Source organism: Coturnix japonica, chromosome 24, assembly GCF_054131305.1.
Source record: "Coturnix japonica strain WE chromosome 24, WE-NBRP24, whole genome shotgun sequence".
NCBI classification, from domain to species: Eukaryota; Metazoa; Chordata; class Aves; order Galliformes; family Phasianidae; genus Coturnix; species Coturnix japonica.
Window position 1 is genome coordinate 3391431 of NC_140686.1, and position 11224 is coordinate 3402654.

General features: G+C 38.7%; 1 pseudogene across 1 annotated transcript in view; it reads right to left on the reverse strand.

Annotated features, from left to right (window-relative positions):
* Positions 1-11224, reverse strand: part of LOC146757041 (ankyrin repeat domain-containing protein 26-like) — a 41777-nt pseudogene that overhangs the window by 16683 nt on the left and 13870 nt on the right. Inside the window, exons 10-15 of the transcript XR_014936943.1 lie at positions 7164-7192; positions 6999-7062; positions 6875-6910; positions 3973-4058; positions 1745-2721; positions 732-949 (exon numbers count right to left, since the gene is read on the reverse strand). The product of XR_014936943.1 is annotated as an ankyrin repeat domain-containing protein 26-like (transcript). The remainder of the gene's footprint in view (positions 1-731; positions 950-1744; positions 2722-3972; positions 4059-6874; positions 6911-6998; positions 7063-7163; positions 7193-11224) is intronic.

Here is an 11224-nt window from a genome sequence, read left to right on the forward strand (position 1 = left end):
AGAGTTTCATGCTCTGTGATCAGCCTGGAAAGCCTCTACTGAACTCACACATGTTGACTACGATCTCTTGAAGGCCATAAAAAGAAATGCACACAAGTACTTGGAGGCCAAAAGTTGGACCCAGTGCTCCAGACACAGACCAACTAGATGCTAAGTAGGGATGGACTCCTCCCTTCAGCTTCTTGACTCTGCAACCCAGGATGCTGCTGGCCTTCTCAGCTGCAAGATCATTCTGACTCATGTTGCACTTAATCTCTGCCAAAGCCCCCAGAGGCTTCTCAGCGAATCAGCTCACCAGCCAGAGCATTTCACTGTGTACACAAGGGGTTCCTCCATCCCACGTGCAAGGGCTTTGAATTCGTTCTTGATTAATTTATTAGGCATAGGAGGTAAGATTCTAAAGACACGATTAGAGTCAGTGTTAAGGAAGAAATTCTCTGGGAAGCCTGGTCTGGTGGTTGGTGACCCTGCACATAGCAGGGGGGTTGAAACTAGATGATCATTGTGGTCCTTTTGAACCTGGGCCATTCTATGATTCTGTGATTAAGACCTCTATTACCTCCAGCAAAATTAATCTGAACCTCCACTGTGCATTTAGTTCTTTGAAAAATATACTTTTAAAACAGTTTGGGGAGCAGGGGACTACTCAGCATAGCTTTCAATACCGAGGAAAGTGCTTCAATTACAAGATTTAAAACAATCTAATTCTACGGATTATTTTATTAGCTTACCCTTTTACTGGCATTTCAAGTAATTTTGGTCTCTCCTCAGATGAAGAATTCTTTGTGTGTTTTTCCTCTATCATTTTTTCATTCTTCCTTAGAGCAAGCTTTTCTTTTACTGGTTGATGGGTAATATTGCCCACTGGTGTATTTGATTTATCAAGACTTTCCTGTTTCTCCACTGCTTGCATTTTGAAATGTTTCTGCTTCCTTTTTTCCTTCTCAACCTATGAAGAGAAAATTAAGCTTCATATATTTTTCTGATTCTAAAGGAGATCCAAGACCAAATAACCTAAGCTTGACTTTTAAAATAATGTAAAATAAAAAAGATTATCCCCCAAAATTACTCTACAAAATGTACAAAGTCAACAAATATACTCTGAATTCACTCTTGATTTGAAGTATAACAATCAAACAAAAACAAAAAAGCAAAGCAGCCCTAAGGAAACAAACAATAGAAGCATTACTGATGGATAAGAAATCAGATGGACTACACAACAGTAGTTGTAGAAACACAAAGTATGAGTGGATGTATGATGTCGTACTTCCTTAATGATGAAGAAAAAAGCAAACTGAACTCAAAAGCAGGAACAGCTTCACAGCAATCAGGAATTTTAGTGAGAGGCAATGAAGGCACACCATGCACAAACCACAGCAAATGAAGAGATAAATCAAGACCCTGTTCAGAAGCTATTTTCATTCCTTGATCGACAATCAAAACTGGTGTACTTGTATGAATTTCTTTTTATGGTAATGAGGTGATAACTACTTACACTGGAAATGACTGCCACCTATTGTCAAACTGAAACAATACACTTTGCTTTCTCAAAACCTTCTGATTACATTATGGGGAAAAGCACAGTTCTCCACTGCTTTCCTTTATTTATGAGTAACGTTCTTCTCTTAAGACAAAAAAACCAATTTGCACAAAGCACCTTCTTTTAATGATCAATAGCTAACATGAACAGGACCACCAATACTGAGAAAGACTAAAGAATAAGGAAAAGCAGGTGAACTTCTACCTCTTTTTGTAGCTCTACCTTCTCTTTTTCCAAAGCCAGGAATACCATTTGCAGTATTCCTACCTTACTCTTAAATCTTTCCACATCTTGTTTTAGTTCTTCATCCAGATTCCTTTTCAGCATGCCACAAGGTTGCTGAGCATGCGGGAAAAGATTTTCGATTTCTGTTTCTCCTATTTCCTTGTTTTTGATAAGGCAGTCTCTGGGAACACTGTCACTAAGACAGATGTCCTTGCTAATTTTCTTCTCACTTATAAAGCCAAGTGTACTTTCACCATTTGTGGAAACAGGTCTTATATTAGGAAGATTATTAGAAATGTCATCCCAAATATTTGTTTTTAAACAGTGTCTCAGGGAATACTCAGGACTTCCCTCTACATCTCTACTAATCCCATTCTCATTCTCTTCCATTTCCTCTGCTTTTGATAGATGTACTTTTGTATTATCTGTGTAATTAGTGCAGCCTTCTTCATCTGGTATTCTCCAGGTATTTTCCATGCTCGCATTTAAGTTATTGTGATCAGGAAGGACACAGAGACTCAGAATAACTATTTCAGGTTTGGGTTCTTTTAGGTCTACATTAAGTTTCACATCTCCAAATTCACCTTTACTTTCTAACTTATCACTTGATTCTGTCACACAAGACGAAACACAAAGACTCTTCAATTCTTCAATGAGGTCATCTTCTGACACTTCTGCCACAAGGGATGAAGCTTTCTCAGATTCATTAATTTCACCAAACAGCTGCTTCAGCTCTGCTGTAATGTTTGTAAAATTTCTTTTCAACTCCCTTTTCTCTTTTTCAATCCACATTTTTTGTATCTTTCTTCCCACAGCTTTAGACTTAACTGCTTGTCAGCACTGTGGGATTCCTCATTTTCTGCTAGGGCTTCCTGATGAGAAATTTCTGCTTTGTCAGTCTGCTTTTCATGTGCTGTATTTTCTATCAAGTTGGTAGTTTCTAAAACATATTTATCCTTAAGTAAGCAGGTAAAGACAGAAAAATTACCAAGAAAAATGAAATTACCGTTAAGCCATATAATTTACATTGCAAACTCATCCCATCATACAACAACAACAAAACAAAGATACCTTATTTATTTTTTCCTCAAAACAGAAGGATCTAGTTTAGAAACATAAACCAATCAAACAGATCAAAACCAATCAGTAACAACAGAAAACACAACTGCCCAAATTTTCCCATACTCCATTACTTTCTACTGACTGTCCCTTTAAACCCCCTGCTGGTGAGCGTTCATAACAAGCGTGAGTGATCATAACAAGCTTTTTTACTAACCACCACAAGGGACTGGCTACATTACAATCACTTATGCTCCTCAGAGTCAGAATTATTAAATTCTATTCCAAGCTCCCAAGACAAATATTTACAAGGAATACCTGTTCATTCCTGCCCTCAGCACAAAATCAAGAACTGAGACATCTATCCAAACGGTACCATGCCTCAAGCTCACTGACCAGCTCCTCTCTCCAGCCTTCTCACTATCTCTGACTTCACAGTCCCTGCAAAGTTGCCCTTGGTTTGTGTTCCCTTCTGAACAAGGTCTGCAGCCTTGGCATCCCAAGGAACCACAACTATTGTCCTTCTTACTCTGGTTATAGAGGCCCTTTTCTCCTTCCACATCGTAACTCCACAAAAATCTTTCACAATGGAGAGCATCTCAGTCACCACCTGTCTCAGCCACTTCATTTCCAAGCTCCATTCACTTTGCACATCCGCTACCACCTTCCAATACTTAAGTTCCGCTCTCTACCTGCTGAAATGAATCACATCCCTCTTCCACAGTGCCTTGGATGTATGATGATATTACTTCCTCCACTTCCCTTGAGGTATTACAGAAGACTCCAGACACTCAATGAAGATCCCTACCCAGTCCTGTATGCTCAATACAAACAGGACGCCTAGCCTATATTCCTCCATAATGACCTTCAAAAAATATTTTCGAACACTTACTAACTTGATCAGATAAGGAGATATTTTGCAGAGGCAGAGAAAGCACTGACAGATCATATTTCAGGTTTTTACTTAATCTTTCTAATACACAGAGGAAAATCTGGCGTGTTTTGTCAAAGAAATAATCACATGATATAAAATTTTGCTCCCAAATGAGTATGTATTTTGCATAGGAAAAAACAAAAAACCCACCACATGACTGCACTGTTTCTCAGAATTGCACGCAAGGAAAAACACAATATTTGGTTTCACATACCTGCCTCCCAAAGTTTTCAGTGGCATCCTTGACCATCTCTTTTTTAGCTGATGACGACACATGAACGGTAGATTCTGAGCGCTCACCTACAGTGAAAAAATTACATCTTTATAACGAACATGACTTATTACAAATTAATTATACCTAGAGTACATCCTGAATCATTGCATTTGTGAGAAAATAGCACAAACTAACACAGCCTCTCAAGCATATGATTATTTACGATTTGAACATAATATTACAAAACAGTTTGAAGATGCCTCTGTGCGAACTAATCCCTCTCAGGGCATTTTCCCTTTCATTCCTAAGGGAAATTTGATGAAAATCAGTCAGAAATACACCTTTAAGAATCTCAAATGGTTTACATGTAGAACTATATTTATACATACATGACACACTGTATGCTAGACAGCAATCGGCTAGATTCCTCTAGCTACTTTCATTTCTCCTTGTTTTGTGCCACAAAGGGTCTCGTTTAACCCTTTTAGAGTTAGAAATGCTTGTACCATAGGAATTATAACACTCTGCAGAAGAAATACAGCTTGCTGAAACCCAAACATAGGAGTTTGAGACAAACTTTCACATATATTTCTTAATACCTGATCTTTGAGCAAATACATGGATTATAGAAAAAAAACAGACACGAGGAAGGATGAACAGAAAATACATGAAATGATGACATTAAATGAGCTATGAAAAGACTGTTTTTCCTATCTATCTTTGCCACGTCCCACACCATCACTGGACTACATTTCACATGACTACATAAAACAGACAAAACAAGAACTCACAGAATCACAGAAACACAAAGGATGGAAAAGACCTCCAAGATCATGGGTAAATTAGGTTGCTAAGTCACTATCCACCATATTTAAAGAGTTGTGGCAGTCAGGTAAAACCCTTTGTGACAGGAGAAAGGGAAACATCACACTTGTTTTTAAAGAGTTTAAGAAAGGAGGTACTTTCCAAGGCCCAGACAACCTTCTATTATGGAGTGACTAGAGTGGAGGATAAAGAAATAGCAACTGATGTTAGCTACCTAGAGAGCTCATCTCTCTAAATTGGAGAAATATCATGGATGGATTCTTTGGTAGACAGGGAAGTGCTGCCAAGTGGTGTATCTGATATGTTAGTGAAAAGAGATCGCATTCAGACAGATACTGACAGCCTACAGAAGAAGGTCTTATGATGTTTAGCAAGGCCAAGCGCAAGATCCTGCACCTGGGTTGGGAAGTCATCAGCTTTAGCACAGGCTGGACAATGAACAGACTGAGTGCAGTCCTGTGGAAAAGGACTTGGGGATAATGCTGGATGAAGAATTACATATAAGCTGAGAATGCATGCTTGCAGTCCAAAAAGCCAATTGCACCCTGGGCCACAAAAAAAGAAGCACTGCATGGCCAGCAGGCCAAGAGAGGTGGTGTCCCCTTCTACTCCACTCTTTCAAAACCCTACCAGGAGCACCGAGTTCATCTCCGGGGCCCCCAGCACAAAAAATCTCTGGCTTGAGCAGGTCCAGGGAAGGGTCTCAAAAAACAATTTGAGGACTGGAACACTTTTCCTATGAGGAAAGCTGACAGAGTTGGGGAATATAAGAGTTTGCAGAGACCGTATGATGGCCTTTCAATAATTAATGGGGGCTTACACGAAAGACTTTTAACTATGGCCTGTAGTGACAGAGCAAAGGGTAACAGTTTTAAACTAAAAGATCGTTCAGATTAGATATAAGGAATAAATTCTTGATGAGGGTGATGAGGCACTGCAACAGGTTATCCACAGCTGGGAAGTTTCAATTAGGTGATTTTTAAAGGTCCTTTCCAGCCCAATTCTATAATTCAATGATTCTAACCACCTTTTGTGCATCTTACAGAAACAATATCACTGCAGTAGAGAATCTCCTTTTCTTTATGCAAACACACGTACATTTTTTTTCTAGAAAGAAGTTTAACCTCTATTGTCATCAAAAGAAACAGTACCTTTTTTCCCAAGACATGGATGTCAAACAGCTTGGAGCAATTTCCATTCCATACTTAGAAGTTGCAATAGTTTTCTGAACTCTTATCTAATCATCTACTTCATATGCTTGCTTATATAGGTTTTCACCTGATTTGTAATTTTCAGGGCTCGTTGTAGAAATTCTAAGACCTTAATAGGGAACTGTTTTGTATCTCGCTAACAAATACTTAAATTCACATATATCAGAATTAAGAAACTAAGAACCCATTGAGGTTAGATATACTCTCTCCCATGTATAACAAATGATCTAGCTGCTTCACTTTTATTTATCTTTCCCAACCAAAAGGAATACCTGCCAACATACTTCCACTCACTACCTCCCACCTACACTCTCTTTCCCATGTCCTTCCACTAGCTCTAAACTCAGTGGCCAGTTTAAACAAAACATGAGAGGATGGCTTTGGAAGAGCATATGTAATACATGTTTTCATACAACTGCCAGAGAGGCAAAGAAAAAGCCAGGTAAATAATCAATCATGCTAATGAAGCATAAGCCTGTGAATCACCCATTCTGTCCCACCTGCAGCTCCTGGACAGCTCCATCTGCAGACCCTAGCCAGGAATCAGACACAGGACATGACCCCTATTGCTCCTCTGCAGATTGGTATATTTGGCAATGAGAAGGAAATGAGTAAATGTGGACTGCCTGACAAGGGGTGATGATAGCAGGTATGCTGGAGGAACCTTACACTGTAGAAGGATGTTTAGAAATGTTGAATGGAGCTCTAGTGGAGAAAACACCCAAAGATAGAGCCATATTTCATTAAATCTGCTGCTGAAATAACATCTTGCTAGCAAAACATTAATTTAATATGAAGAATTTATAACTACAATTTATCTGCCCACAAAGGGACATGACAAAAAAAAAACAACTATTTATAAATACCTTCAATATCATCTACACTCAATTTCTCCTGTGGATCTGCAAAACAAATGAATCAAATGCTTAATTAAATATGCTTATCAGAAAGATTTTGAAGCTAAAATCAGAATATAAAAGACATCATTACCTGATTTTTGCTTTTCTGTTTTTGAAGATGTTTCATTCATCTCTAAAACTGCAGAAACCTTTAACTATGAAAGACAAACCAATGAAAAATAAACACCCATACATTCAAAGTAACTACATATTCATTAATGAGCAGGACAAGTAGATTTCAATGAAAAGCATTTACCTGCAAATTACTGGGTTTCTCTGAAAAGCCTGGAGATGAAAAATGAAAGCGTTATTTTATTTAATTGAAGATATCTTTTATTCTTTACAACATTAGTAGGCTCTGTAATTGTTTCTTGCACAAATTACTTCATTGAGAGTGAAATAGCTAATATCCAATTATCTTATCACACAGAACTTGTAGCAGTATATAAGAAATACAGAGTAATTCCCATCATCCAACTTTTATTAAAAAAAAAAAAGAATCAAATCACAGAATGACAACAATTCATGTGAAGCATTAAGTCATGTCTATTAAGGGAACAAGATTAAAATATTTTGTTCCTTTTGGAAGCTGAATTCTGCTTTCTGGAAAAATTAATTAGAGCAGATAGCTTTGGCTTCTTAATGACCAATCAAGAAAGAACCCAGCAGAACTATGACTACTTCTATTCTAGCAGTGCATAATGTTGAGGCTACTTTCTCATTAACAGCTTATGGAGAGCAAGGGTACAGACACAGCAACCTCATACAAACATCATTCAATGAGGTAAAAACAATCTGGTTCTCAGCTGACCTCTCTGGATCAGTTTGCAAGGAAATAAATGATACAAACATTGCTTGGTTGTAATGCACAACATGTGCATTATTCCAAATCTTTTTCAAGTTTAGTGTCAAATCTTATTTCCTAACTCACACAACCTACTGCCCTGTGCTGCAGTCATCTTATACTTTACGACTCCATTCATGAAACAAGCATACAAAATGCTTCTACGAATTGTTCCACAAAATAATTTTTAGATTTAAATAAATACTAAAAACAAATCATCAAAACTTGATTTTCGAACACTAGGTGGTCAAGTAACATGGAAATACATTAAAAAGACTACCACAGTCACCTCTTCCCCCCTCCCACACTGATTTCAAGCTTAGCAGAATCATATGGAAGCAGACATTAAAGACAATTGGTAAGTTGATTTATGGATTCCAGAAGCTTGCTAAGATTTGGTGTCTGCTTACAAAAATAAAATTGGACTTGCCTTTTAGGCTATGTCATTGAATCCATATTATAAGCCACATTGCCAAATCACTCTCAAAAAGATAAAAGATTTATTCCAATAGAAAAATTTTCCAGCACACTTATGATCAATCAGGATGGTCATAAAGCAACTGCCATGAGCTGCAGGTAGAAACCCGCAGAAACATAACAAGAATTTGCCCACATATTTTAGTTTTTAAATAAAAACAGGAAACTAAAAAAAATTAAATAAACAAACAAAAAGATTAACCAAATGATATTTTTCTTCTGCTGCTTATCCAGAAATATCCAAATCCTCAGACAGGTAAATCTTAAACCAGATACCACTCTCACCACTTTAAGCAACCACTTAAAGCAAAGAAAAACACCCAAACAAATACATATCCGAAAAGTATACATAATGAACGCAAGAACCGCCTGGACTAATCAAGCAGGCCAGCAAGTTCAGTGTTCACTGCTGTTAATTAACATCAGCCAAGCACTTCATTGCTACAGCACATACTCACTGAACAACAGGACTAACAAGGAAAACAAAAGAAAAAGTTCACTTGTCTATAAACACAGACAAATCCAATCTATCAGATAGTTACCCTTGTTGTGCTCCCCTGAAACACTCTGCAAGCGTACTCCATGTTCAACTGCAGGTGGGAGAAACACAGGAGGAGATGCTTTCCTCGGACCTTCAGAACACGGCTGTACAATACAGTACATACGCGTAAGAATTTGTACAAAACAATTTTTTTAAAATAAAATCTAACAAAGGCTTTTGCATTTTAAATAAAAGGGCAAAAAAATCCTCACAATTCATCTAAACTATTCCATAATGTTGATTAAGGCTGGCAAATCACAGAGCCACACAAGAAATTAACACAGGAAATCAAGATGTTGATTGTGAACAAGAAGCTGCAGCTCTGTGTTGATTGAACATTGGCATCAAATTTGCACCTGGCATTCAAATATCAGCCTACATTGCTGGGGCACATGTCCCACAATGTTGAGTGAGTGCATCACTACGTTGCAAAAGCAAGATTTGATTTGCTTAAAGGCCAAAAAGGCAAAGCTGATAGCGATTAAGCTATCTAGAAAGTCTTGTATTTTTAAGAAAGGAGTGGGGAATTAGTTTTTTTCCCAACAACAAAGGCTAGAGGGGAAGTAGCTACAGACCCTGCTCACTCTCATCTTGAGAATTATCAGACAGAAAGGATAAACACAGCCAGCACACTTGGTGTCTGCTGAACATGATTTTCAAAATCGGATTAAGTCTATCTAGAGAAGACAGAGGTTCTATACAGAAAAATCTAAATGTCTGGGTTGCTCAATGTATTGGCATCCATTAAACTCTGACTGGATCAGCAGAATAGATCTGAATAGTAGGAAAAAAAAAAATCCTCACAAAAATATGCCTGAGAAGTTCATAAGTTTAAAAGCAGCAATAAACTGCTGTATTAAAACTGTGCTAGAAAATCAACTCCAAAGCCTGCAGCCAGGAGGCCAACGTAAGTAGTGTGACATAAATTTGTCCCAGTACTATCTCAACAGAGAACCTACACTACAGGTATTTCAATGACCCTCAGATACAGGACATCGAGCAGCAGCAACATGGGGTAAATAAGCCTCACCAGGGGCGGGGCTCAACTCAAAGGCAAGCTCTCACGTAGTTCTCATCTGGCTCTCCCACAGACCGGGGAGATGCACATATCACAGAAAGTACCTCAGAATCCTAGGGAGAATCAGACTCTTCCTTTTTCTCTGTTCCTACTGCTGGCAGAGCACCTACAAAAAAATGGACAAAGAGAGACACTGAGAATTTACTGCACTCCACTTTTATACCCCATCAGTCAAACAAAGGATCTGAAAGACGAGTAACAGTACTACAGCAAAGGACAAACCAAGAAATGAGTTACACTCAACGGTAGCTTTACACCCAGTCACATCACAGTATTCTGTTTTCTCCTCTTCATTTCTTTTCCAGCAAAAGATGCATAAGAATGGTGGCTGACATGACAATGTCCCTCGTGTTGGGACAACGTTAAGGAAGAAACTCCAGCATGCTTCAGTCTCAGCATATGGACACCCTGAGTCATCTTCCCTCTTGCCTACACCTCCATCATCTGGCACTTACTATCACATTCCACTCTACAGGACATACCACAAAAGCACGATACAAAACAACCTCACACTAAGAGGAAGCTGCCAACACACACGGCTCCTTGCTTAGTGCTATCAAGGGATACCTCACCTGACCATGATTCATAATCCTGCAACTTCTGACCAGGTACATACATAAGGACTGACATTTAGGAATGAAACAGAAGCTCACAGCTCCAATACAGTCCAGAACACTGCAAGCATTTTAAATCTTATCACTTCAAAGTCTAGTATCTTCTGACCACCAAACTCCCATCTAGAGCAGACCACAGTCAGTTCTCTCTTCTAAGCTACTCCATTATGTAAAACAAACTCAGGATTGACTCACACAGAAACGCAAGGAAAATTTACAGGAATGAGCCAGACTGGAGCAATGGCGTCCACTCTGGAAAACCGTAACTGCTGATTCCAGCCTGAGTGCTGACTATTCACGCTTTTCCAAAATAAACTCTTTGCACATAAAATGCACTAAGAGAAAAGTGAATGCACCGTGAGTGCTGCTTCCACACCTTCTGAGCAGCAACTGACCAATAGCTACACGAGCTCTGAAAACATCTACAGCAACAAGATATCCTCTGGAGACGGACATACTATCTTCTGCTCTGAGACCCTGGGGTGAGTACCTAAGCACCCACCTCTCTCTGAGGTCATGCTCTCAAGCATACAGACGAGTAGCACAGGAGAGATCTCCTACATTTTACAACTGAACAAGGTGAGGCACTGGAAGAGTCTTCTCCGACTTTGAATCAGGTCAGCTCTTGGCTGAAGCCCTGAAAAACCACAGCTTTTCAATCTGATAGTACCCATTAGAAAGGGAATCAATAGTGTCACACACAAGGCACACTAGACTACCTACTTGTTTTGTGCAGATCAAGGAGAACACAGCAACAAAATTA